Genomic DNA, 23,755 nt, shown 5'->3' with positions numbered 1-23,755 from the left:
ATCACCATACAAAATTCAATAAGCATATCTTCAACGTTCATCTAATTATTTAGAATTGCTCTGATTTCTCACCAAAATTAATAATCAATAAAAAATTAATCATAATTTCATCAAAAAATAATATAAATATATGCTTTGTTTATAAAAAAATTTTTCCAATTCAGAATAGTATTTATTTTTTGAAGAAAAAATATCATTATCAGCGTATAAAATCCAATTAGAATGCCTTCAGCTTTCATCTAATAACTGGGAATTGCCCTGATTTATCATTAAAAAGTAACGTAGGTTTCATTTAAATATATGTTTTGCTTATTACATTCTTTTTTCAATTCAGGAAAGTAATACAAAAGTATTTATTACTTAAGAGAAAAAAAAGTTGTTTGAATTTCTTAATTCAAGAATTGCAAAATTAAATAAAAAAATGACAAATATAATAATAAATACAAACTATATGCATAATTTCTCATTTGAGTTAATACGTGATAGTTGAGAGACGAAACTAACATAAGCAACCATCATTTTTTTTTTCTTTTTAAATATCTCAGCAAATCAACTTAATTGAAATATAACGTTCACAAATAAGGAAAAAAAAATATTTAGAGATTGTCTACGCCAAATATTTACAAAGTAACTTTTATTTTCAGTTAGTAAAAACAATGCCACCTGTGTTAAGTCAAAAGAGACACTGATTTTCCATTTCGCTCCCTTTACAATACACAAAATAAAACAAAACTTAGAAAATCGATATCCTTTGTTTGGATTAGTGACAAAACATTTTCCTGCTATTGTTTTGAGCGTGAAATACTTTTTTCCAGATAATTAGACTACAAATTTCAGGAAAAATCGTTTTTCTCTGTAAAAGTGTAGTAGGAAGCCCAGAGGAGCTTGCCTATTCAGTAGTTTACTTGACAAAACTTTTAATTGAAAAGATCTTTCATGCCGACTGACGTTAGAGTTTAACAAAATAAATAAAGCTAAAAACCGTGTAGTTTCACAAAATGGTTTTCAAAAGATAAAACTGTTTAAAAGAAACGTACTTAAAAAAATTTCATCAAATCAATTACAGTTTTATGATTAAAAAATATATTACTGTGTAATCAAAATCTGTAATAACAATATTTGTTTTCAAATTAATTTTCAAGTTTTAATTAGCTTTTAATAATTCAGTTCTTTTAAATTTTTAAAGTCGTAATCAGTTTTTTATAAAACAAAGTAAACTCATATTTGTTATTGTTGTAAGAAAGTAAAAAATATTTTTAATCCAAATTTAATTAAAAATATTTAAAATCATCTAACATAAAAACGTTTTTAAAGTAAATTCGCTTTTTTATTCTAAATTTATAAGGAAAATTAAACCATTCTTTTCAATATTTATTTTCTCTGTTAACAGATAAATTCCTAGCAATTTTTTCTGTCAAATGGCTAAAAATGCTAATAAATAATTAAGTAGGCATAGATTTCAATGAAAATTGTAACACAGAAAAAATAAATCAAATAAAAAAATTATGTTTACGTATCTCAGAAATGTTAACAATTTTATTTTTCTTAACAATAGAACTAAATTTTCTAATCAAATTCATCATTAACAAAACTAAATGCCAGCAATGATGATATATAGTAGCTCAGAATCATACATTAAAATATTAGGGGGACTGTAAAGTAATGTCGTTTCGACGCATTAAATATTAGTTAGTCTTAAAAACCAATTTATTTTTTTCAATCTATTTCGATTCTATTTCGATCCTGCTTTGAAAGGTAGTTAGCGAGAGTGAATACATTATTAATTAATAATAAAATCTTGGTAACAAATATCAAATGCATCGAAACGACATTATTTTCCGGTCCCCTAATATTAAAACAATTAATTTAGTGTAAAAGAGAAAGAAAGGCTCTTTTTGAAAAAATGAGCAAATATATTTAATCATCATTTATAACTAGAGTCACCTTATCTAATACTTTTGAACGAGAAACAGTTTATTTAATGAATTATTTGCATGATTTAAATGATATATCTTCTGATGACCTATATTAAGTTTGCGGTGCATAAAAATTTCGTTGTATATTGAATATATCAAAATATTTCTATAATCACGAATTTAAACTTTGCTGTGAAATATTAATTTATATAAAAATGCAATTAATTTTTACATATACAAGTCTGACATTCATGATATTCCGAAATCATAGCCCTTTGAGCTAACTTTTAAGATCCTTACTAAGAATTAAGTAAGACAAATTATAAACATAACGTTTGTTGAACTTATGTCGAAAATAAATAATTAAAGAATTTAAGTTATTGAAATCGATCAAACATTATAGAGAAAAGATAAAAATCATCAAGTAGTGCACAGAAAAAAAATTCTACTAAAATTACCGTACTGTACTGGTAATAGCATTTATGGTAAGAAACCATAGTTCTGCTTTATAAAACCGAAATTTAAGGTGTTTAAAGTACTGATTGGAAAAATTTTTCCCGTTAATAACGGTGGTAGCGGTTAACCGGATATTCTGGTTCTGGGTATTTAGTAGAAATTAAAAAAAAAATTAAAGTATATTTAATTGAATAAATGGTTTTTATGCCATGCTTTAAGGTATCATGATAATCAAACTAATTCTTACCACATTTACTAAATTTTATAGCATATTATATATTCATATTTTATTTCTAATTTTACCAAAATCATTACCAAAGAGGTGCGTAAAAATTACAGAGCTTTTTTGTGTTCAGGACACTGTAAATTTTACCATAGTCTGGTAGTTTTGACCATACTTTTTCTTTCTCAGTATGGCTTTATTCGCATTAAAAATGTTTCTAATAATTTTGTTCTCCGACCGTTTACTGCATTTCAGCTCCATCCTGCAATCAAACTGGTCTTTAATCTCTCTTTCATTGCGATTGGCATTGCCGATGATTCGTGAGATATTGTGAACATCTTAGTTCTGTCTTATTTACAAATAAATAAGTTATCCCTCATCTGTCTACTTCTTTAAATAAAATGTTGACAAGATTTCTAATGGTACATGTTATGTGCGAAAATTGCGAACCCCTGCTTACATATTAATTGAAGTACACAGAAGATTAATAAGAGTAAAACTATAAGTAGACTGGTAATATAATTAATAATGCTTGTATTAAATAAATAAACAAATAAAATATACTAACTAAAATTATTTGATAATTCATAAGAAATTCATACCATATACGTTGTTCCTGATCTAAATTTATCTAAAATTATATAGTATAATAAAGGAATTTAATATTCAAATCGGGAATTATTCGGTCTATTTATAGAATCATTCCAAAACGATTTTATTTATTCATTTAAATAAAAGTGTTCAAACTTGGAATTTGTTTACTTTTTTTTAAAAGAAAAAAGATTTTGTTCATTTACATATTGATACGTAGCTGCAAAAAAACTGCCCTTTATACCCACTGCACAAGAGTTCAATGCAGTCACACTGCGCCAAATTTAAATCTTCTAAATATGATTTGAGCTCAAAAAAATAGAAAAACTATGCCAGAAACTATTTTTACAAAAAAAAGACGAACTCAATTTAAAAGTCACAAGATTCCGTAGTTGGATGATTTAAACGAACTCAAGGCTTATTGATAGGTCTATGCATCGTGGAGTTTTAATCTGGCTAGATTTAAACTTAGCTCAGTCAGAGTGCTCCTAACTTTAACTATTTGACAGAAGTAAATAAAGCAGAAAAATAACTTAAATAGCTTCTTTTAACAAGTTATAGGAATTAGTGAACTATTTTAGCAGAAATTTTACATTTCCGTCAAATAAAACAAAGATAATTCTTGTTACCCATATTAAATAGATTTTGATTAGATGTATTCAGTTTGCATGATAGTTTCAACAGCAAAATCGATCTCTCTAACAATTTCCACTTTCCCGTTTAGAAACGAAATTAAAATCGGTAAATTTCTAATTATTCTCAGCATATCTGAATATCCTTTATCTCTTATATTGAGTAAAAGAGACAGGAACTCGTAGCAAATTGTCGTTATTTAACTATTGATGAACGGATTTATCCCTTTAACTCGAATGGAAAATTTAAATGAAATAAATAGTTTGCAAATAGCACATTTTAACAAACAATTTGTTTACAACAATGGCTGTAAAGATATTACCATATAAAAGCTTTTCTAAAATTACCAACTACGCTTATAAATAATATTTTAGTTGATATAAAAAAATATTTCATTTTTTTCTATATATTTTGCTGGTTGTATAAATATAAACATTTCTAAAGACATATTTAGTTGACCTTGCGCGGAATATATGTTAACTTAAACCCAAACCAGAAGACAAGAAAACGTTTGAGAGAAGTAGTGTATAAAATATGCTTTCGAAAAAGATTTTTTTAAGTGAAACTAACCCACATTTGCATTACAAAGAGACGAATACCACGAATATTTCCCGCGATTAGTTTGATTGCAAGGGGGCTCGTAATTCATTTACCTCTGGTGAGTGCATGCATCAGGTTAATACAGGAGATGAAAAAATAAAAATATTAACGAAAAAATAAAAACAAATCTTTGCGAAATTTGAAAACTTTATTTTGAATTCATACCATTTTTAATTGAATAAGTATTTTTTCCTTACATTTTCGTCATTCGTATTACTTTATTTCGCCAAAAGCTATTTTTTGCATAATTTTTTTTAATTATTAAACCACATTTAAAATTTTTCAATCAAATTATGTTAAAATAAGTTGAGTTGTATTGTATAGCAAAATATTTAAATACGCAAATTAGTCTTGTCTTACGATTTTTTACCGGAACGGTATTCTGTCAGTAAGCATTTTCCCAGCGTTTTCGAACTTATCTACATCAATTGTTAGATTTATCGTTATTAGACTTCAAATGAAAATAAGCATTAAAAGTTACATTAATTGGTTTATTTAAGGCAGGAGCGTTCCAATTCAACTATTAAATCAAATTATTAAAGAAAAAATAGATACTAATGATACGGGAGATGAAAACATGAAAACAAAAAACGTCTAAAATAGAAAAAAAACAGTTACGACATCATATTAGCTTTCTTTATAAATTGCGTTTCTTTTTCTGAAGCGGCATCCCATTTGCACATAAAAATAAAATTAAATTTCAAGTTTTATATTTACTAATTTCCAGTAGTTAATTCGAATAAATTTAAATTTGCAGCAACTAATTAAATTGATTAATTTAAATCAAAAACATTCCAATGTCCCTATTAAAACAAATTATTTCATTTTAAATCAGATAGATAATAATGAAATCGAAGAGCTAAAAAGAAACTACTGAAATAGAAAAGCACACTTTCAGCATCTCAATGTATTATTCGACTTATATGTCAAGCAAAATATACTGAGCACAGCTGAAATTAAAGATTGACTTAGTTCCTTTGCAAGTAGGATTAAAGGTAAGAACGTTTTTATTTTTCCACCGTTCATTTGAGTCCGATTCTATAAAATACTTATTCGAGTGTAAACTAGAGATGAGAATAATCAGTCAAGTAGAAACAGGAGATTCAGCTCTTAAAGGAGAAATAGATTTTTTTTTCTCTTATTCTATAATCTAGAATGACGTCGTTCCTAGTTATAATTGTTTGCATTAAAGCTTGAGTAATATTTAATCGTTTGTATAGCTTTAAAATTTATTTTTTCAAAAAAAATCAAGAATGAAACCTATAAATATCTTTAGTTTTTGTATTACACTAATTATATTTCAAAAACTAGATATTTTGAATATTAATAGATTTGCTTTGAGAATTATCAATATATATCTTGCGCCAAAGATCAAGATTTATTGTTATATTTTTTTCCACAGAAATAAATGCGCATAAATATTTCGTATGCATGCGCATTTATGCAGATTTATCGTAGACCGATTTTTTTTTATGTATAGATATGTGCAGATTTCTATATAAATGGAACAATACATTGATTTATCATCTCAATTTATACTGAATGACTAAATAATGCGAAATTAAGAAAATTGAATTAGCTTCCAACATTAGAAACAGGCTAATTATTAGAAAAACCTATCATATTACGAGGTTAAAGAAGTAGCTTAGAACAACGTATAACAGATAAAAACTGTTTGTCAAAGTAAACGCTAAAAATGTACTCTTTGCTTAAAAAAACGTGATCGAAATAACATATGTTGTAGCGTTTTTACATAGAATAAATGCTCTTTACCACATGTGTATAGATACACTTAAATGTTGGAATATTAAAATATCTGCCAGATTAAACGAAGTATGTCGTAACTTAGACAATTATTATTATACAAATATAAATTTTTATTTTAAATAATTTTGATAATTTTTTCGTATTAGTTTAATAAATATTTTCAGTATTTTATATTACAGAAAAATTATATTATAATTGCGTTTTACGTACAATCCGGTTTTTTCCGTAACTTTAAACTTTCGTAATTTTATACAGTTGTGTCAAGTTAGAAAACGTAACATTTATCAAATAATCATACTTAAATAACGAATATAAAAGCCTATATTATTTATTTATTTATGTAATTATTAAAGATAGTTACATTTTTAATGTCACACCAGCACATTGTGTTTAATTTAAAAGAAAATGTATAAATCTGAAATACTCACCCCAGGAAATTCAAATAAGTTGTCACACACTCTACATTCTTTCGTTAAAAATTTGTAGAAGAAAAATGTTTTCTTTCAAGAAAAACAATGATCATAAAGTCAAGAAACAGTGAATGTTTATTTGAAGAAAAACCAGTAGAGTTCAAATAGCAGTTGAACTATCGTGATTAATAAAACTTCAAAGGTTTTTCAAACAAAAAATAAGATGAATGACTAAAAAAATTTTTTTAGCATCTACATTTCAGTTAAAAGAACACCGTAAATAAAAGAAACAAATGACATACACGTGTTATTCACAGTCATAAAAATGATTATCACCACCCATACAGTCAACACCAAAAAAAATATTTTCTGATTGAAGGAAAAAGTATCTTTCCTAAACACTTCCGCAAAAAATAAAAAGATCTTATAAAGCCAAGAAATCGCGAACAAGCGCGTGCTCTTTTGAAAGTTCACGGGGAAAACGCTGTAAGTGCGAGAGGGAAAAACGTGCGTCGTCACTGTAAGCCAGTCAGAAGCTGGAATGTTTGAGGCCGCAGGTGAATCCTAAATGTAGGGGAAAAGAAATACGCCACCGAGAGTGGATAGGGGATTTTAGGGCATGCGTAGGCCAAGTCGGCCGTCTCCACTTCTAAGCGTTAGGGAGACATCGGACCAATCCTGGTGTTTTGAGGATTTTTTGAAGCAACAGACAATATCGGTATACGGGATCTTTGAAGCCGACACGAGTTTTTAAAAATTAAATCGAAATTTTTCGCTTAAAAAAAAATTCTATGATTTTTCTTATGCTTAGTTTTGGGGGGATTCAGTTCGTCTGAGGATGTTTGGATGACTTGGAAAAAGATCGGAAAATATGTTCTCTTTTTCCTCTTGAAGTTTTGTTAGGCAAAAAGTTAACTTTTTAAGGTTGTGGTGGGTAAAATTTAAAATGAAGCAAAAGGGTGTTTATAAAAGAAGGTTTGATTTTAGTTATATTGTTACAACTATGTTTTTAGGCAGAAAAAAAAAACAATTGTTCTTTTTAGTTATTATTGTTGGCAGTTTAAATAGAACAACATTTCAAAATGGATTTTAAATATAAATTCCATTTTGCGATGATGATCACTGATTTAATTTGAAAGTAAACAAAAAAAAAAGTATTCTCTTTTAGTTTTGACAAAAAAGAAAAAAAAATAACATATCACATTATTCATATAAAGTTAGGTATAAATTATTTCGCAACATTTCACATGAATATTTCACATGAATATAACACGGTGATTTAATTAATGGTGTAATGTAAGCAAAAAATAAAATCAAACTATATTTTTGGATATATAACAAGTTTATTTAAGGTTTTCTGTTTTAATTATATTATTATTATTTTCATTATTTTTACCGTGTGCTTTTAAGTGATAGTTTTTTTTAATAAAAAATAATAATTAAAAAGAATTTTTAAAAAAATTGTCATAAATATATTTGAATGATAGTTTTGTGGCCAATTTATTTCTTAATAAACATATGTTAGAGCCTCCTTGACCGACCGTTCAAACTGTTCTACCAAACTTTCTGTAGTGCGGAGGTTGCGGGTTCGAATCCCAGCGTGACCGTGGATGTATCATTGTAATGTACTACTCAAGCTTGTGATGAACAATGCACAAAAACACCGTGCCATCCGAAGTAACTTTTGGTCTAATAATCTGATATATTTACGATTTAGGACGATTAGGAGGGTACAGTATTCACATTCGATATTTTAGATTACGAAGTCAGACACAAATATTTACTTTCTTTTGTTAAACATATCAATTTTCGACGGATTCGGATTTCTGACACCTAAGATATAGGGGGTGGTCGCAATACCTGGTCCCAATAATTTGGTCAGGAAGTCGGTCCAAAGTTTAGACCCCTTAATATTATTTTTACATTACTTTTTGCGTATTTCGCCATATCTCGAGAACAATTTAAAAGAAATTTTTTTGCACACAATTAAAAAATTCGTTTATCCATAGATAACCCCATACCATTTATTATTTTTATTGACCCAAATATTTATTATTTTATTTAATAACAGTCGAAAAAATTTGGAACTGTAAAGTATACAATTTTACAAGACATTTTAAGGAATGCAAATTTACATAGCAACACACAAAATTTGAACGAAGTCAGCCTAGAAGTTTCTGAGAGATCAATTATTAAAAAATACTCTAGTTTTTTACTTTATTTTAATCTTGAATGTATTTTTTTTCCCGTAACAACGTCGACTGATGCTCGGACCGTGGTGCTGCGGTTATATAAGTTACCGTGGACGACCGAAATCGGAAGAATGACGACTCTCACCGCTGACCGTCGACAATCACCCAGTAGTTTTAGTGAATACGGAAAATATTTGTTACGTCAGATTTGATACTATTTTATTTATTAATATTTAAATATTTATTCGATATTTTAATATTTATTCGATATTTTAATATTTATTCGATATTTTAATATTCATTTGATATTTTAATATTTATTAGATATATAAATCGAGATAACTAATTATATACTAATTCGTGATTTTTACATCCCATTAGGATAGATTCGAAAGAATCAGGAAACCTATGTTTTGGGAATACCGATCAGTAGCATTTAACCTTAAAAAACCATGAATATAGCAAATACCGGGCACGCGTATACGGGAGAATGGCACTTAAATTTTGAAACACATCAATGTAGGGAATACCGGGCAAGTATATACTGGGTAAAGATTTGTAATCTTAAAAAAAAAAAACATGAGGGTTGAGTATACTAGTTATCATCACACCCATCCAGTATTCTTAACACTATTTTTCTTAATCTATCCTAATCAGAAATTAAAATGGTGAATAAATATTAAAATATTAAATAAATATTTAAACATTGAATAAATATTTAAATATCTATGAGTAAATTAATATTAAATCTGATCAAGCACATATTTCGGACATTAACAGAAGCGATAATGGGATTCTTGAGGATCTGCTGCAAAAATCGACAATTCTCGATTTAGGTTTTTCACAGTGACATATAAGTCACATTAAACGTTTGAATCTTCATTGAAGGTGATAAAATAAAATAATTTCTTCACCTAAAATATATTTATCTTTCGATTATTTTCATAATGTGTATTATAATAAAAATATTAGGGCAGGGATAGCCTGGTCGGTAGGGCGCTGGGCTCATGTCCGAGAGTTCGTGGGTTCGAACCCCGGGGGTACAAATCAAAACCTCTGGGGGTACTGGATTGGAGATCGATCGTTCTCTGATTCAGGTCAAAAATTACGATCTGTGGATGAATGGATGTATGAATGGGTCCACCTATAAGCGGGTGGGACGTATGGGTGTGGCAGAAGTCGAATTCTTGGCCATAGATGGCGCCACTGGAAAACTAGAACAATCGCACCCCTCAGCCTAAAACAGGCATACGTCAACGACAACAATAAAAAATATTGTATAAGAAATGTTAAAAAATATATATTTATACCTAGGAAATACTAAATATTCATTTTATTGATCGAATAAAATTTTAAAACACATTTGAAAACATATTAAACATCATATGATGTTTTATGAAAATAATAATTAATCGCATATTTTTAATGGCAGAAGATCTTTTATAATATTCAAAACCAAAAAGGATGTGCATATAGCTTTTATAATAAAAAAATTTTCATTTAAAATCTAAACATATATACTATATCACCTCGGCAACTTTATTTTTTTTTAAAACACTAAATGAATTAGTTTTATTTTTAATGAGTCTTTTAAAAAAGTTAAATTCTCAAAAAAGTAAAGATACTTAAGATACAAATAAGGTAGCCTCAGGGATAAATTTATACGTAAGTTTCTCATTTATAAACGCGAATTAGTAGATCGTAGATCAAAAGATTTAAGCCATGATAACAGAATGTGAGAACTAAACTTTTATATGATAACTTTTTTTTATATAATTTGTGATAATAGGTAACTTTTAGGACAGGTTAAATAAAAATAAATTTGCAAATTTCCTTTAAATAATTAAATGGAATCTAATTTTGTTAAACTAGATTATTTTTAGTTTTCTGTTGCAGTTAATTAAAATAAAAAATAAGAATTAAAAAAANAAATAAAAAAAAAAAAAAAAAAAAAACATTAGACAGTTTTAGACAAATACTTTATTAGTTTCAAGCAGTAATTGTGTAAAAAGTTTTATGTTTCCAATTTTCTTGCCTGAAATCAAACAATAAAGAAGAACATATATATATATTTTATAGAAGTGAAAACAAAAAATTTTTTGTNAAAAAAAAAAAAACATTATACAGTTTTAGACAAATACTTTATTAGTTTCAAGGACTAATTGTGTAAAAAGTTTTATGTTTCCAATTTTCTTGCCTGAAATCAAACAATAAAGAAGAACATATATATATATTTTATAGAAGTGAAAACAAAAAATTTTTTGTCAATAACTTTATTATTCCAACCTTGATCTTCAGACTTAATTTTTTAATTGTACCAACTTCATACTTCATAATATATATTTTGGATGAATTTTGTATGGTATAATCTGCTTAAAATAATAACATAAATCTTTTTGCATATGCACAAGTAAGTGCTCATTAAATTAATAGTTTTTAATGAGTTAATGAAATAATTAATACCTTTTGAAGCTATTTTTTATCATTTTAATGCCTTTTTTAAAAAAATTTTGGATATTAAAAAACCTGGACTGTTATATCATGAAACTTAATGAATTGTAATTTACTGCTGCATGTAATTTATTGCAGCAATAATTTAAAAGTAATTTATTGTACTTGCTTTGTTTTTCAATAAACTTGTCTCTTTAACTATATAAAAATACCTATATTTAGTATACTAGCAAACAATATTGAGGGTAGTTACATTGCGTTATATGAAATTTAATATATTGTGATTTATTTCTATGGCTATTTTAACATATTGTAATTTTTTTTATTTACTTATTTGCCCATAAAAACATTAATCGTATACAAGTACTACTTATGTTGCTTCTTAAAATAAATTCCTATCATTGAAAATTTCACTGAAAACTTTTGATAAAATCTTTAAGATATTGTCCAAACCAAAGTTGATTTAATTGCCAAATTTCAACCTTTTAATATTTTTTCTGAAGCAGAAAATATTTTAGGACTTTTTTTTAATAAAACGAAAAGCAAAACTGAACTTCATGAATTTTTAAACAAGTATTTTATACCCTGCAATTTATTGCAGTGAAGTTAACACCAAAAACTAAGCAATAAAAGAACATGACCACCGCTTTACCATTATAAATTTTTATATATTACAACCGATTCACATTTCACTCCCATAAGAATTCATGTGAAATTGATAAAATATATTTTAAAAATGAAAAAAAAAATGTGTTGTTGGAAAAGAAATTTTGAAATTGCCGTTTTTTTTCATTTTATTTTTTAAAAAAAAATCTAAATCTGGCCTACGAAATAAAATTGAAGAAAAAGTTAAACTGAGTTTTGCATAAAAATGGAACACACTACCTTAGGGTACTGTTTGGTGAAAGTGGAAATTTGCGGCAAGCTGAAAAATTCATTTTTTTTTCTTTCTTTATACCTTTTCTTCAATGGTTGGAGAGGAAATGGGACAAGAATAAAAGTGAAAATCATATTTTAAATCTTTTTTTCCCGTAAAATGCTTTTCATATTAATATTAGAGCGGAAGAATTCCTTTTCTTTTTATGGAAGTCTGTTTTTTAACGGTTGTTTTTATTTAAAAATACATGTTTTAGTGTTCTCATCATTTATAATAAGACATAATTACCACTTCTTTCCCTTTTTTTTTAGAAAAAAAAATGGAGTTTGGAAAATGTCTGCAGTGCTTTGTGTCAAATAAATAAAAAATAATTCAATATTTATTAAAGAAAAGAGTGATGTATATTGCGCCTAATCAACCAACTCATTTATTTATAATAAAATTAAATTACCACTTTCTGATTTTATATTAATTAATTATATGTCAACAAATTAAATGTTCGGGGCAATTCAAAAAATGAAAAATGTGTGCAAAAACTGAAAAAGTCACGGTAAACATTATTGAATGATTTTCATTCACATTATACTCATTAACCCTTTCAGGACCACCAGAATGAGAAAGAAAGACCCTTGTACTCTATCAGTATACCCACTAAAGAAAGCGTTAATACGAGATGTAATACGAGTACATCCTTATTAGGATCACGATCTTGTCATCTTGGGCCGCTAAAATCAGAAAGGTCCAATTTCAATATAAAACCGTGGGCCATGAAAGGAGAACAAAGTGATCACGTATGTGATCATGGTTCTGAAGGGACAATTGACGGTAACAGCGGTTGACTCATTAGAAATTAACGAAGAAATGTAAGCAAATAAATTAAAAATAATAATACGTCTTATTTACTGAGCATAAGCTGCAAGCACATAGAACCTATAAGGTAAGTTAAAAATAAAAAGAAAACTCGAAAAGAAAATGATTTTTAATGGGAAGAAGAAAAATTCTTAATAAGTAAAATATTTTTTAAAATATTTAAAGTAAAATTTCAAACATTAAAAAAATTTTAAAAAAAACTGGGAAACAAAGCAATGAAGAAATTTAAAAAAAACTTGAAAACAAAACAATGAAAAAATTTAAAAAAACTGGAAAACAAAACAATGAAAAAATATGATATTGACTGTAACTCACACGATTATAACCGAAAAATAGAATGTTTTCTAATATTGTATTAATGTAGCCAAAGCAAAATATATCAATGCAATAGTGTGAGGTGCACCAAAAAAATCCAATAGAAAATAAAACAAACTAAGGAAAAACATAAAATAAAAAATATCAAGCCAAAAAAAGAAAAAAAATTCAAGAAAAATACAGAATTAAGCACAAAAAATTTAACATATAAAGCGAGGAGCGAATTTAAATGTCCCTTTTACTTACTGGCAACTTGCAAAAAGGATTCAAATATTTTTGTAACAAGTTTGCTAGATTACAAATTATGAAAATAAAAGCGTAAATTGAGGATAGTGGGATGCATTTTGTCAGTGACCTTGGATTGGCCCGAAACTGGATTTGCACTAGGTAATTATATTATGCTGACTAATTCAAAGTTTATAATTAAAAGGTTAATTAAAATTCCATGCAATTAGTTTATTTATATTAAATTTAAAATCATTCATTATTTTAGATAATTCAATAATGCAGATATTTTCTTCTTTTTTAATACTTAAATCCAAAAATTTCAAATATTATAGTCTTGATTACGAAGCAAGATTAATTCCTCTTAATATTATTTAAGAAATTGCTTAATTCTTAAAATTAAAGATAAAATTAAATCATCAATAAATCAAAAACAAAATCAATATTAAGAGTATAATTTTTTGTTAATTAACGTGTAAAAATAAGTTAGCTAAAGGAGATGAAAAATTAGAACCTTGTGGTATTCCATGAATTCGAATAAAAATATGTTTTCCATTATAAACATATTTATTAAAAGGACAAAAAATTATTAAAATTTCCCAATAATCAAAATTGCAATTAAGGATATTTTTGAAATCGTAGTAATAACTAAAAAGAACATCTTTTAGTTTAGAAAGGTGAATGCTATTGAAGTGATCTTGGAAATCAAAAGTCGTAATTGAATCAGTTTTACTTTGCTTACTAAATTAAAAAATAGGTTGATAATTAGTGATAATGCAAAAATAAACTTTTCTCATAATATTGTTAGCTATTATATCAGGTTTAGTTAAGCAAGTATCAGACCCTCAAGTGATACTTAAGTATAGAAATTGTATATTATTAATTTTAATTTCTTACTTCTTATGGAAAGCTAAAATTTCTTTAATGACAATATTATTATTTAAATTACTAAGCTCAAAATGTTTACTGTTATTTAACTCCTTATTAAAAAGCTCAACTTAGAATTTTTTTACAGAAGAACGCATAATTACTGTTAGCTTTGTCTATGGGGGTAATTACAAAATTTTTTTAAAGTTGCTTAATTGCTCGATCAATTTTGAAAAGATTTGCTAAACTGTCGCTGTTGTTTCTCCTTATTTTCTCTAATTCTCCTTAATATTAAAAATAAAGTTTTTTAAAGTAATAATAAACATCCCATATCCATTCTGTTAACATGCCTAAAGGTAAAGAAAATCTATTTGATATCTTTAAACAAATATTATTTAGATCATTAAGAAAGCATTTTAGAATTTTATCAATTGATGCTTGGTAAACGGGTCAATTTTTTTTTCTAAATAAATCTTAATAATTTATCTAAAAGTCATGAAAATTAAAATATTGTTAAAATTTGACTTTTTATTAACTATAAACTTCAGATTATCTGGTATTTTATTTCATTTTACTTCATAACCGTCGTTGAATAAATCCAATTTCTGGGTATTAATGTTCAACTCCGTGGCCTTGTAATTTTAAACCCAATCCAGAAGACAAGCAAACTCCTGGATCAAGTAATGCGAGAAGTTTTGCCTTCGTGGAGAATTTTTCTGATGGAACCAACCCGCATTTGCGTTGCATGGAGAGGAAGATCACGAGAAACTCCCACGTTTAGCCTGACGGCAAAGGGACTCCAACCCATTATATGTATACCATAGAGGATATTTTACATCAGAGCAGCGATCAGTGCAAACCGGATGAGGATTCGTATCGACTAGCCATCGCTGGGATTCGAACCCGGTTCAACTCATTGGAAGGCGAATGCTCTATCCCCCAAATTCAGTTTCGGGCCAATCCAAGATAACTGGCAATTCAAATGCAGTTTAATACTTCTGTAAGAACGCGCTATAAAATACATCCCACTATCCTCGATTTTAGCTTTCATTTTCATATTTTAATCCGGCAAACTTGTTACAAAGTATTTTAAATCATTTTTGCAAGATGCCAGAAAGTTAAAAGACATTTAAATTCGCCACTCGTATTACATAAATTTTAAATTTTGTGTTTTATTCTTTTTTTTAACTTCTATTTTTCATTTTTTGCTTGCTTGATATTTATTATTTATATTTTTTGCTTAATAAGCTTCACTTTTGCTTCGATTTTTCGGTGCTTTTCTCAATATGGTATTAATATATTTTGCTTTGGCTATATTAATATAATCTTCGAAATCTTTTTGATTTGCGGATATAATTGTGTGAGTTGACGAAGTGATTATTACCTTATTTTGTTTTCCGGCTTTTGATTTTATTTTTAATTTAAAAAAAATATATTTTACAAAACATTTTATGTATTATAACTTTTTTTTCTTCTCTTTAAAAATATTTTTTATCCTGTTTTCTTTGTATTTTTAACGTATATATATATGATTTTGAGTGGGTATGCTTTATTTCAATTTTATTTACAATTCCCTCAGCAATATTTATTATTTTTAAAGATATATTCTGCTGAAATTGGAAACAGAAATATGGGGAAAAAATCGATCGACAAAAATACATTCTCAGAATCAGCATCACTTAGGATTTTTTATACATTGCCACAAATCACATTGATTCTTTATTCTTCTTTGAGATATTAGTTTTCTTTTACTTAGAATTATATACTACAGATTAACAGAATATATCCTTACGAAGCCCTTTAGATTGTAAAAATTATTATTATTATTGGTTTGATTTATATAATGTCACTCTCTTTTCTTCCTTAGAAAACAAACTATTTCTTTGAAACTCGCATGAAATAAAATTTGTGGTTTCCAGACGAAGCTATTAATTTCCAGACCGAAAATACAACATTACTAAACAAAACACAAATCAATTTTAAGAGTTTTATGTAGTTTAGAGTTTTTAACCTGAAAAGTGTTGTAATTTAATCTGAACTATTTTGAAAGACGCTTTATAAGTTTAAAGGTAAATGACAGATATATGAATAAGAAACATAACGTGCAAGTTATAATATATGTTTATCTTTATAAATGCTTTTGGTGACAGTAATAAACAAATATACAGATTTTGATAGGAAATTCATTACATTGCATACAAAAAAAATTCTTTTATACGTCAGTATAACGGATAAAATTTTAACTCCATTTAAAATGACTCGTACAACGTGTGATGATATTTCATATCCGTCGTTGAGAAATTGACCCAATTCTGGGTTTACGACTACTGATGTTCAACTCCGTGGCCTTGTATTTTTGTACCAATCCAGAAAACAAGGAAACTTCTGGATCAATACCCCCAGAGGTATTGATTTGTTATGGGAACGTAGAGGACTTAGCGACTCGGCAGATTTAACGTGCATCAGCCGCCATTTACTACACGGGAAGTCTTCGACCGACGGGAATCGAACCCACGAACTCTTGAACATGGGTTCAGTGCCCTAACAACCAGGCTATCGCGGCCTCAACGTTTGATGATAATCAAGAAGCGTTTATACTATGTCAACGATGGCAAACATATAGCACACTTTCTTTTTAGATGGCTCTCGACAGAAAATTTAGTGGCACAGAGAAGTACATATTATATTACTTTTATTCACTAACTTTCTTCAAAAAATACTAGTGGCCAATATGGGTGGATTCCGAGAAAAATACGATTTTGGGTGATAGAATGGGTGACATACCTTTAGTGGAGAGCGTTTTTGATGAAACTAATCCACATTTGCGTTATATGGGGAGGAAAACCACGAAAACCTCCTAAGGTTAGCTTGAGGACAAGAGATTCTAACCCATGATTCATATAACACTGAAAATATTTTACGCCATCATTGTGGCAGGAAGCAGATTTCAAATCAACTAGGAAACACTGGAATTGGAACATGGGAGACGAGCACTCTATCCCCTTTACCACCGTGTCACTATGAAATATATGATGAAGAGATGTATCAAAAATTAAAAATATGTATCATTAACTACATCAATTAATTTTTTTTGCTTAGCAGAGACAGTGCCCACCTTATGATATCTTACCTCCTTAGTTTGAAACTGAATACTTAAAACTTTTTTTTAAAATACTGTTTATGCGAGTTTCATTTGAAGCAAATTAATGACTAAGAATAATTATAGAACATAATGTAATTATATAGTTTTAAATCATTGTACAACGGTTCAGAAAATATTGTTTTAATAAAAATAAAATTGAGAAGCAGACACAATCAAAACCAGAAAATAATAAATCGTAAATTAACTGGCAACCTTATCGGAGAAGGTTCGCCATCTCTGTAATTCTTACTTCACAGCCTGTGACTGAATGAGAAAATGACATAACCAGAATTTGTTAAATTTTGCAACAAACACATAAGTTTGCTTTATTTTTTATTTAACATTATATTTAGATTGTTTCTTAATAAATGTTTCATTTTTTCAAATAGAAACCTGCTTCATTGAAAGGATATAGTAATTTAAATGAACTATTATTTTGAAAATAATTATATATTTTTTGAAAACATAATAAAAATATGTAAAAAAATTTTTTTTCTAACTACAACATGACTTAATTATTTAAAAAAAGGAAAAAAAACTTATTGGTCTCAAGCTTTGCAGAAATATAGTTAGATGTTCTTAAATCCAAAATTACCAAGTATCTGCACTAAATGAAAACTATAACAAGTCTATTTCTAAAGATAGGCATTACTTTAATAGTAATTTAAGTTTTCAGAAGATTTTATAAGCTTGCATTATTTGTGCTAATGTAAAGCATATATCGAATAATATTTATCTTTGATTAAGAAAATACTTAATCGCATGTATATATACACAGGGTTATTCATAATTTCCTCCGGGGTTTCGAAGCGTTATAGTAAAAAAAAAGGAAGACGAATATGAAAAAAAGAAACTTATGAAATTATTCCGAAACTATTCAAGTTTTACTTACATACATTACAGGTGTTCTATGTGTGAATCCTTAGACACACGGCATACATCAATGCGATAGTCCAGTTCCTCCAGGAGGGAATTATGAATAACCCTAAATNAATTATTCCGAAACTATTCAAGTTTTACTTACATACATTACAGGTGTTCTATGTGTGAACCCTTGTTCTATGTGTTGAACCCCTATATATATGTGTGTGTGGGTGTGTAAGATTTAAAGCTTTACTACCCTTAACTACCCTAAAAGTTTGTCCAAACTGCGACCCCTTGTTATGTATAGCTTTTTAAAGTATTTGCATTTCGGCAAGCAATAGATTAAAAATGTCATCCAGAATAATCTGTAGTATTAGAGGGGCAAAACTAAGTACAAATTTGAAAATTACGAAACCCGAATAAATTATTTGTATAAATGTAACAAAAAATTGTTTCCCAGCGTATGGTAAAAAAGATTTAAGCTAATTAATTAAACTGATTAGCTAAAATAATTAGCTACACCAATTAATAATTATATCGTTACTTGTATTCTATCCATCTTACTAAATCTAAAATAATGTTTTCCACATCTCTACTCTAAACTTAAATAATCGAAAATCTTTAAAGATAAGTATTACTATTATATTAATTAAATTTTTAGAGCCTTTTAAACGCACTTAGCATCATGTATAATAACATAAATTATTATATATCTATGAAACTGAGCATAGATAATAGATAGAAAATTTTAACTTCTGAAACGTAACTAATGTATAGTAAAATAGTTAGTTATAATCCATACATCTGATTAAATCCAAACTAACTCTTAAAATCTATCCTCTCCCGCAAATATCTAATCAAAATTAAAACAATCAGAAGCGGGCTTTAGGAAGCAGCGAGTAAATGAAACACACAGTGCTACATAAGTACAACGTGAGAAAAACTTCAGCTGCTTATTTCCGAGTAGAAACTAGGAAAATAACGAGCTTGTGACTCGCTTCTACCCGTATTAATCTACAAGAGCAAATGAATTTAAAAGAATCTTTCGGTGTGCAATCTACGCCTTTTATAAGTCGATTTATGGCAAAACTCTCAACCCTGCTACTACTTTTACACCAAACGTGTGGGGGATACATAGAATATGCATAGCAAATCAGAAAAAAGAAAAAAGCTTTAGCCACAAAATATTGGTAAGAGAGAATGAGACAGGGTGATTGATTCATAACACGCAAGGCTTTTATTCTTGTAAGCAAACTCGGAAATCAGATCACTAGAGATTTGATGATTGCGTTTGGATAAGACATTTCCTAAGGAGGGAGATTACTTAGACATTATTATTACTTTCGTTCAAATGCGGGGATTATTTAACAAATCGTAGCTTTTGATCTTTTAGTTTTACAATGTATTAACTATTTATAGGAAATATCTTTAAATATTGCGTGATATTATGTAATATCTTGATTTGATTGCGTTAATTTGTGAAATAAAATACAATAAATGGTATAAGCATAAAAAAGATAGGAAACTTATTTTGCCAAAGTGTATAGTTTGGGAATAAAGGTATGGCTATAAACGCGTCTAAAAACTTGCAGATTGTATTACGTACTTTCAGAAATGAAAAAAAAAGCATTCGAAGATAGTCTTCCACCATATACAGGGTGTCCAAAAAGTATGAGGAATAGACCGGATCAAAAGTAAATAATATAGGATGCATCCAATGATATTAAACTTGACCTTCCAAAATACACATTAGGGTGCCGGACAACTTCAATATCTTAACTCCGAATTTCTATTTCTTACTGAAGATGTTGATTCTGTTGAAAAAAGTACCGCAATTCAATGTATACATTTTCATATTTTTTTCTTTTTGCATTTTGTTTCAGATGTGGTTGTTATCGTAAAATAAAAATAAGATACAAATAAACTAAAATGGGAATATCTCGATAAAAATTTGATATTTTGAAAGAACCCATCTTATGACTGCAATAAATGCTTTGGATATTTTGAGAAAATGTATCTAATGACTCAAATTTTAATCCTTGTAGAGCCTCTTTAAATTAAACACAACCATTGTTCTTTGTACGATATATTTCTGGAAATATTAAACATTTTGTATGCCTTTTTATTTTTTGTTGATAAAGCGCCATCTTTAAACCACCAGGAAAAAACCTGTGCGTCAATGCTTGGTTCTCTTTACTGGAAAATCCAAATCTGCAATAAAAAAAGAACGAGTTCCGTTTTAAGATTTTAATTATTTCACTCGTATTTGTTATCCCATCGTGTTTTTCTTGAGATATTTAAGCCCTTCCATACACTGTACAGTTTCCCAGTGTTGTATCTCACACACAAACTGTTATTTATATATTTAATTTGTTGTTTTAAAGGAGATTAAATTTTTTTCGAGTAGATTTTTGTCTAAAATTGGACCTTGAACATGCTTGAACCTAAATTGTTTGTAGGATATCAATTCATTATCAACAACTATCTTACCATCAGCGCTTCCTATATAACTATAAGAGCAATATATTAACACAGTTCTATTGAATTTTTGAAACTTTAAAACTCAGTTCAGTAAGACTATTTTTTAAATAGTACTCGGACCAAAGCTTCTAAGAATAGTATGATAAAATTTCACTTATGGTTATGTATTTTTTTTCTATAATTGTTAGTTGCTTTCAAATCATTGTGAGATTATGAAATAATTCCCCTACAAAAGTATTTAAACGTTGATAAATACGATTTCATTCCATTTTTCATTATATTCCGAATATTTCTCTTCACTGCTTCTGCTTTTAGGTATTTTTTCAAATATAAATCGGTTTATTTCGGAGAAAAAAAATTAAATTGCCACTAAAAGTTAAAAACTAAGCGATTCCATAGATCTCCATTAAATATTTGGAATTTAATATTTAATATTAAATATCTCAAAAACTCCATTAAATATTTCAAATCATTGTGAGATTATGAAATAATTCCCCTACAAAAGTATTTAAACGTTGATAAATACAATTTCATTCCATTTTTCATTATATTCCGAATATTTCTCTTCACTGCTTCTGCTTTTAGGTATTTTTTCAAATATAAATCGGTTTATTTCGAAGAAAAAAATTAAATTGCTACTAAAAATTAAAAACTAAGCGATTCCATAGATCTCCATTAAATATTTGGGATTTATAAGAGAAATAATTTTAATCTATTTTTATAATACAATAAAAAAATCTACTTAAGTTCAATCACTTAAATGTGGAAGAAAAAGAATAAAAGTATTATTGATTACGATTACACGTAATCAGAAGTTACAAACTTTTAAATCATCAAGAATGACAACGTTCTTAATGTTTCATGAAAGAAAATTCTAGAACACCAGCAGTTCATAAAGTAAATGCTTCAATATACAAATCGATACATTACTAATATTTATTTTTATTTAAAAGCTGCAAAACTTTTTGCTCTTAACTCAGCACTAGTCAAACTAAGCACCAGCATTATAAGTAGTAAATTATTATTAACCTCATATTCATAGACTAAAAATAAATAAAATGAAATCATAAATAAAAAAATTTCGCGACGTTACAAACATTTTAATTTTGTTAAACAATAAAGTTCGTGGTTTGCTAAGAAAGAACAATCTAATATATTTTTAGTAGAGGGTAAAAAAAAGGTATTAGTTTAAATATAAATCTTTGTATTACTTTTCAAGGAAAGATTATGAAAAAAAAAATCATCTATTCATCAGTGATCGTGGTTTGCCACGAAAAAAATCTAGATTTTTTTCAGCAGAGGGTTAAAAAAGTGTATATAAGCTTATATATAAATTTACACATGGTTTTTTTATTTAAAGAGAAAAAAAACATTATGCACTTCATCAATTACCTAGAAATAAGTATTTCTGAAAGCAAATATTTAGATTAGCAAATATTTATACAACCCGCAATAGCAAATGGATTTTTTAATGTTCTAGTGCTAAAAATATACCTTAAAGGTAAAAGTTAGTAAAGTCTTTTCTTAAATGCAGACAAAAAGAAGATAATCTCAAAATATCGAAAAAGGGATCTAAAAATCTAAGAAACAAAAATATCAAGAGTCGATTTCTGCTTGAAATTAAAAACGGAACAGAATTAGTTTACGACTGGTGGAATCACTCCTAACTAAGATGATTGCAAATCTCTTATTTCAATCTATAATTAAGTGCAATCCCAAAGTACAAAAATAAGCTTTATTTTTCTTAACTTCATATAAAATTATCGAAGGTGGAAGAAATTTTCATTTGTTTTTCTTTCATTAGATCATGTTATATCTTCCTTTAAACAGCAAGGTCAGTGGTAATAACTGCTTGGATGTCTGACCGATGTCTCGATCACAAGTACTTAAGGGCATAAAACAGAATAAAAATGGGGGGTAAGGAAAAACTAAGTCTAATGGAAAACAGTCATTAAAACCGCAGGGCACGAAGCAGCCCCCCACTATTTGGATTTAGATCCACATTAGTTTACGTAGACGTAGGGGTACACTGTTTACGACTTAGACCAAAATCCATTTGGGCAGAAGCGGTGAATTCGCTCCTTCACCAAATGTTATTACAAGAGGTAAGGGATTTTGGAGTCATAAGTTTCTCTGGAAGGCAAATCGATGGATTCTTAATTGTGAGTTTGGGAGAATCATAGAGATTACCATAATTACAAAACAAGGCATAAATGTATCAAACATTATAAATAAAAATACTATAGTCACAAGCAATATAAATCAATAAATCAGTGCATAATGTGTACTATATATACATATATATATATATGCTAAAAAGTAAAGATATATGCAGATAAAAATGCAAAAAAAAAATTGAAAATTCAGGGAAAAGATAAAGGATATAAAATTTGGTACTAGAACCTTCAACTTTCTAAACTCTATTTTCCATCTGGTTATTTAATACATTTTCACTTTGACTTTTGGGATCACGGTATAAGGTCTTTGTTTGACTCGAAGTTTGGTTTTTTGTCTTCATGGAGCAGTAAGAAGTATGATTGTTTGTGGTACTGTATTGTCAATCGTTGAAACTGCTTCCGCGATGGCTACTTGGCAATAACTCCCTGACGATGCTAACATGTATATCAGTGTTTCATTAAAATTTCTTTTTAATATTTTTCCATTTTCTAGCTTCTTTTGTGCTTTCACAATGTGGTTGATGGTCTTAGTTTGCCATTTAGCTTACTTTCTCATGTTATTGATTTCGGTTCTCGAATGAGGTAATTACTTTTTGAATATATATATGATATATACATACATATATATATGTATGTATATATGTATGCATATGTATATATATATATATATATATATATATATATACATAATATACATA

The 23,755-nt window shown here is 27.7% G+C and overlaps 1 protein-coding gene across 4 annotated transcripts in view; it reads right to left on the bottom strand.

Moving 5' to 3' along the window:
* Positions 1–23,755, bottom strand: part of LOC107455088 (CUGBP Elav-like family member 2) — a 751,728-nt gene that overhangs the window by 362,367 nt on the left and 365,606 nt on the right. For 2 of the 4 annotated variants that reach the window (XM_016072524.4, XM_043046907.2), the window contains exon 1: positions 6,615–7,196. The exons of the other annotated variants lie outside the window; for them this stretch is intronic. The gene's annotated coding sequence lies outside the window, so the exon portion shown is untranslated. Of the gene's footprint in view, positions 1–6,614; positions 7,197–23,755 lie in introns of those variants that run through there. 4 annotated transcript variants of the gene reach the window in all.

The sequence above is a fragment of the Parasteatoda tepidariorum genome, chromosome X1 (genome assembly GCF_043381705.1).
Source record: "Parasteatoda tepidariorum isolate YZ-2023 chromosome X1, CAS_Ptep_4.0, whole genome shotgun sequence".
Taxonomy (NCBI): Eukaryota; Metazoa; Arthropoda; class Arachnida; order Araneae; family Theridiidae; genus Parasteatoda; species Parasteatoda tepidariorum.
Note: the sequence above shows the minus strand (reverse complement) of the source record. Positions and strands in the feature narration are given on the sequence as shown.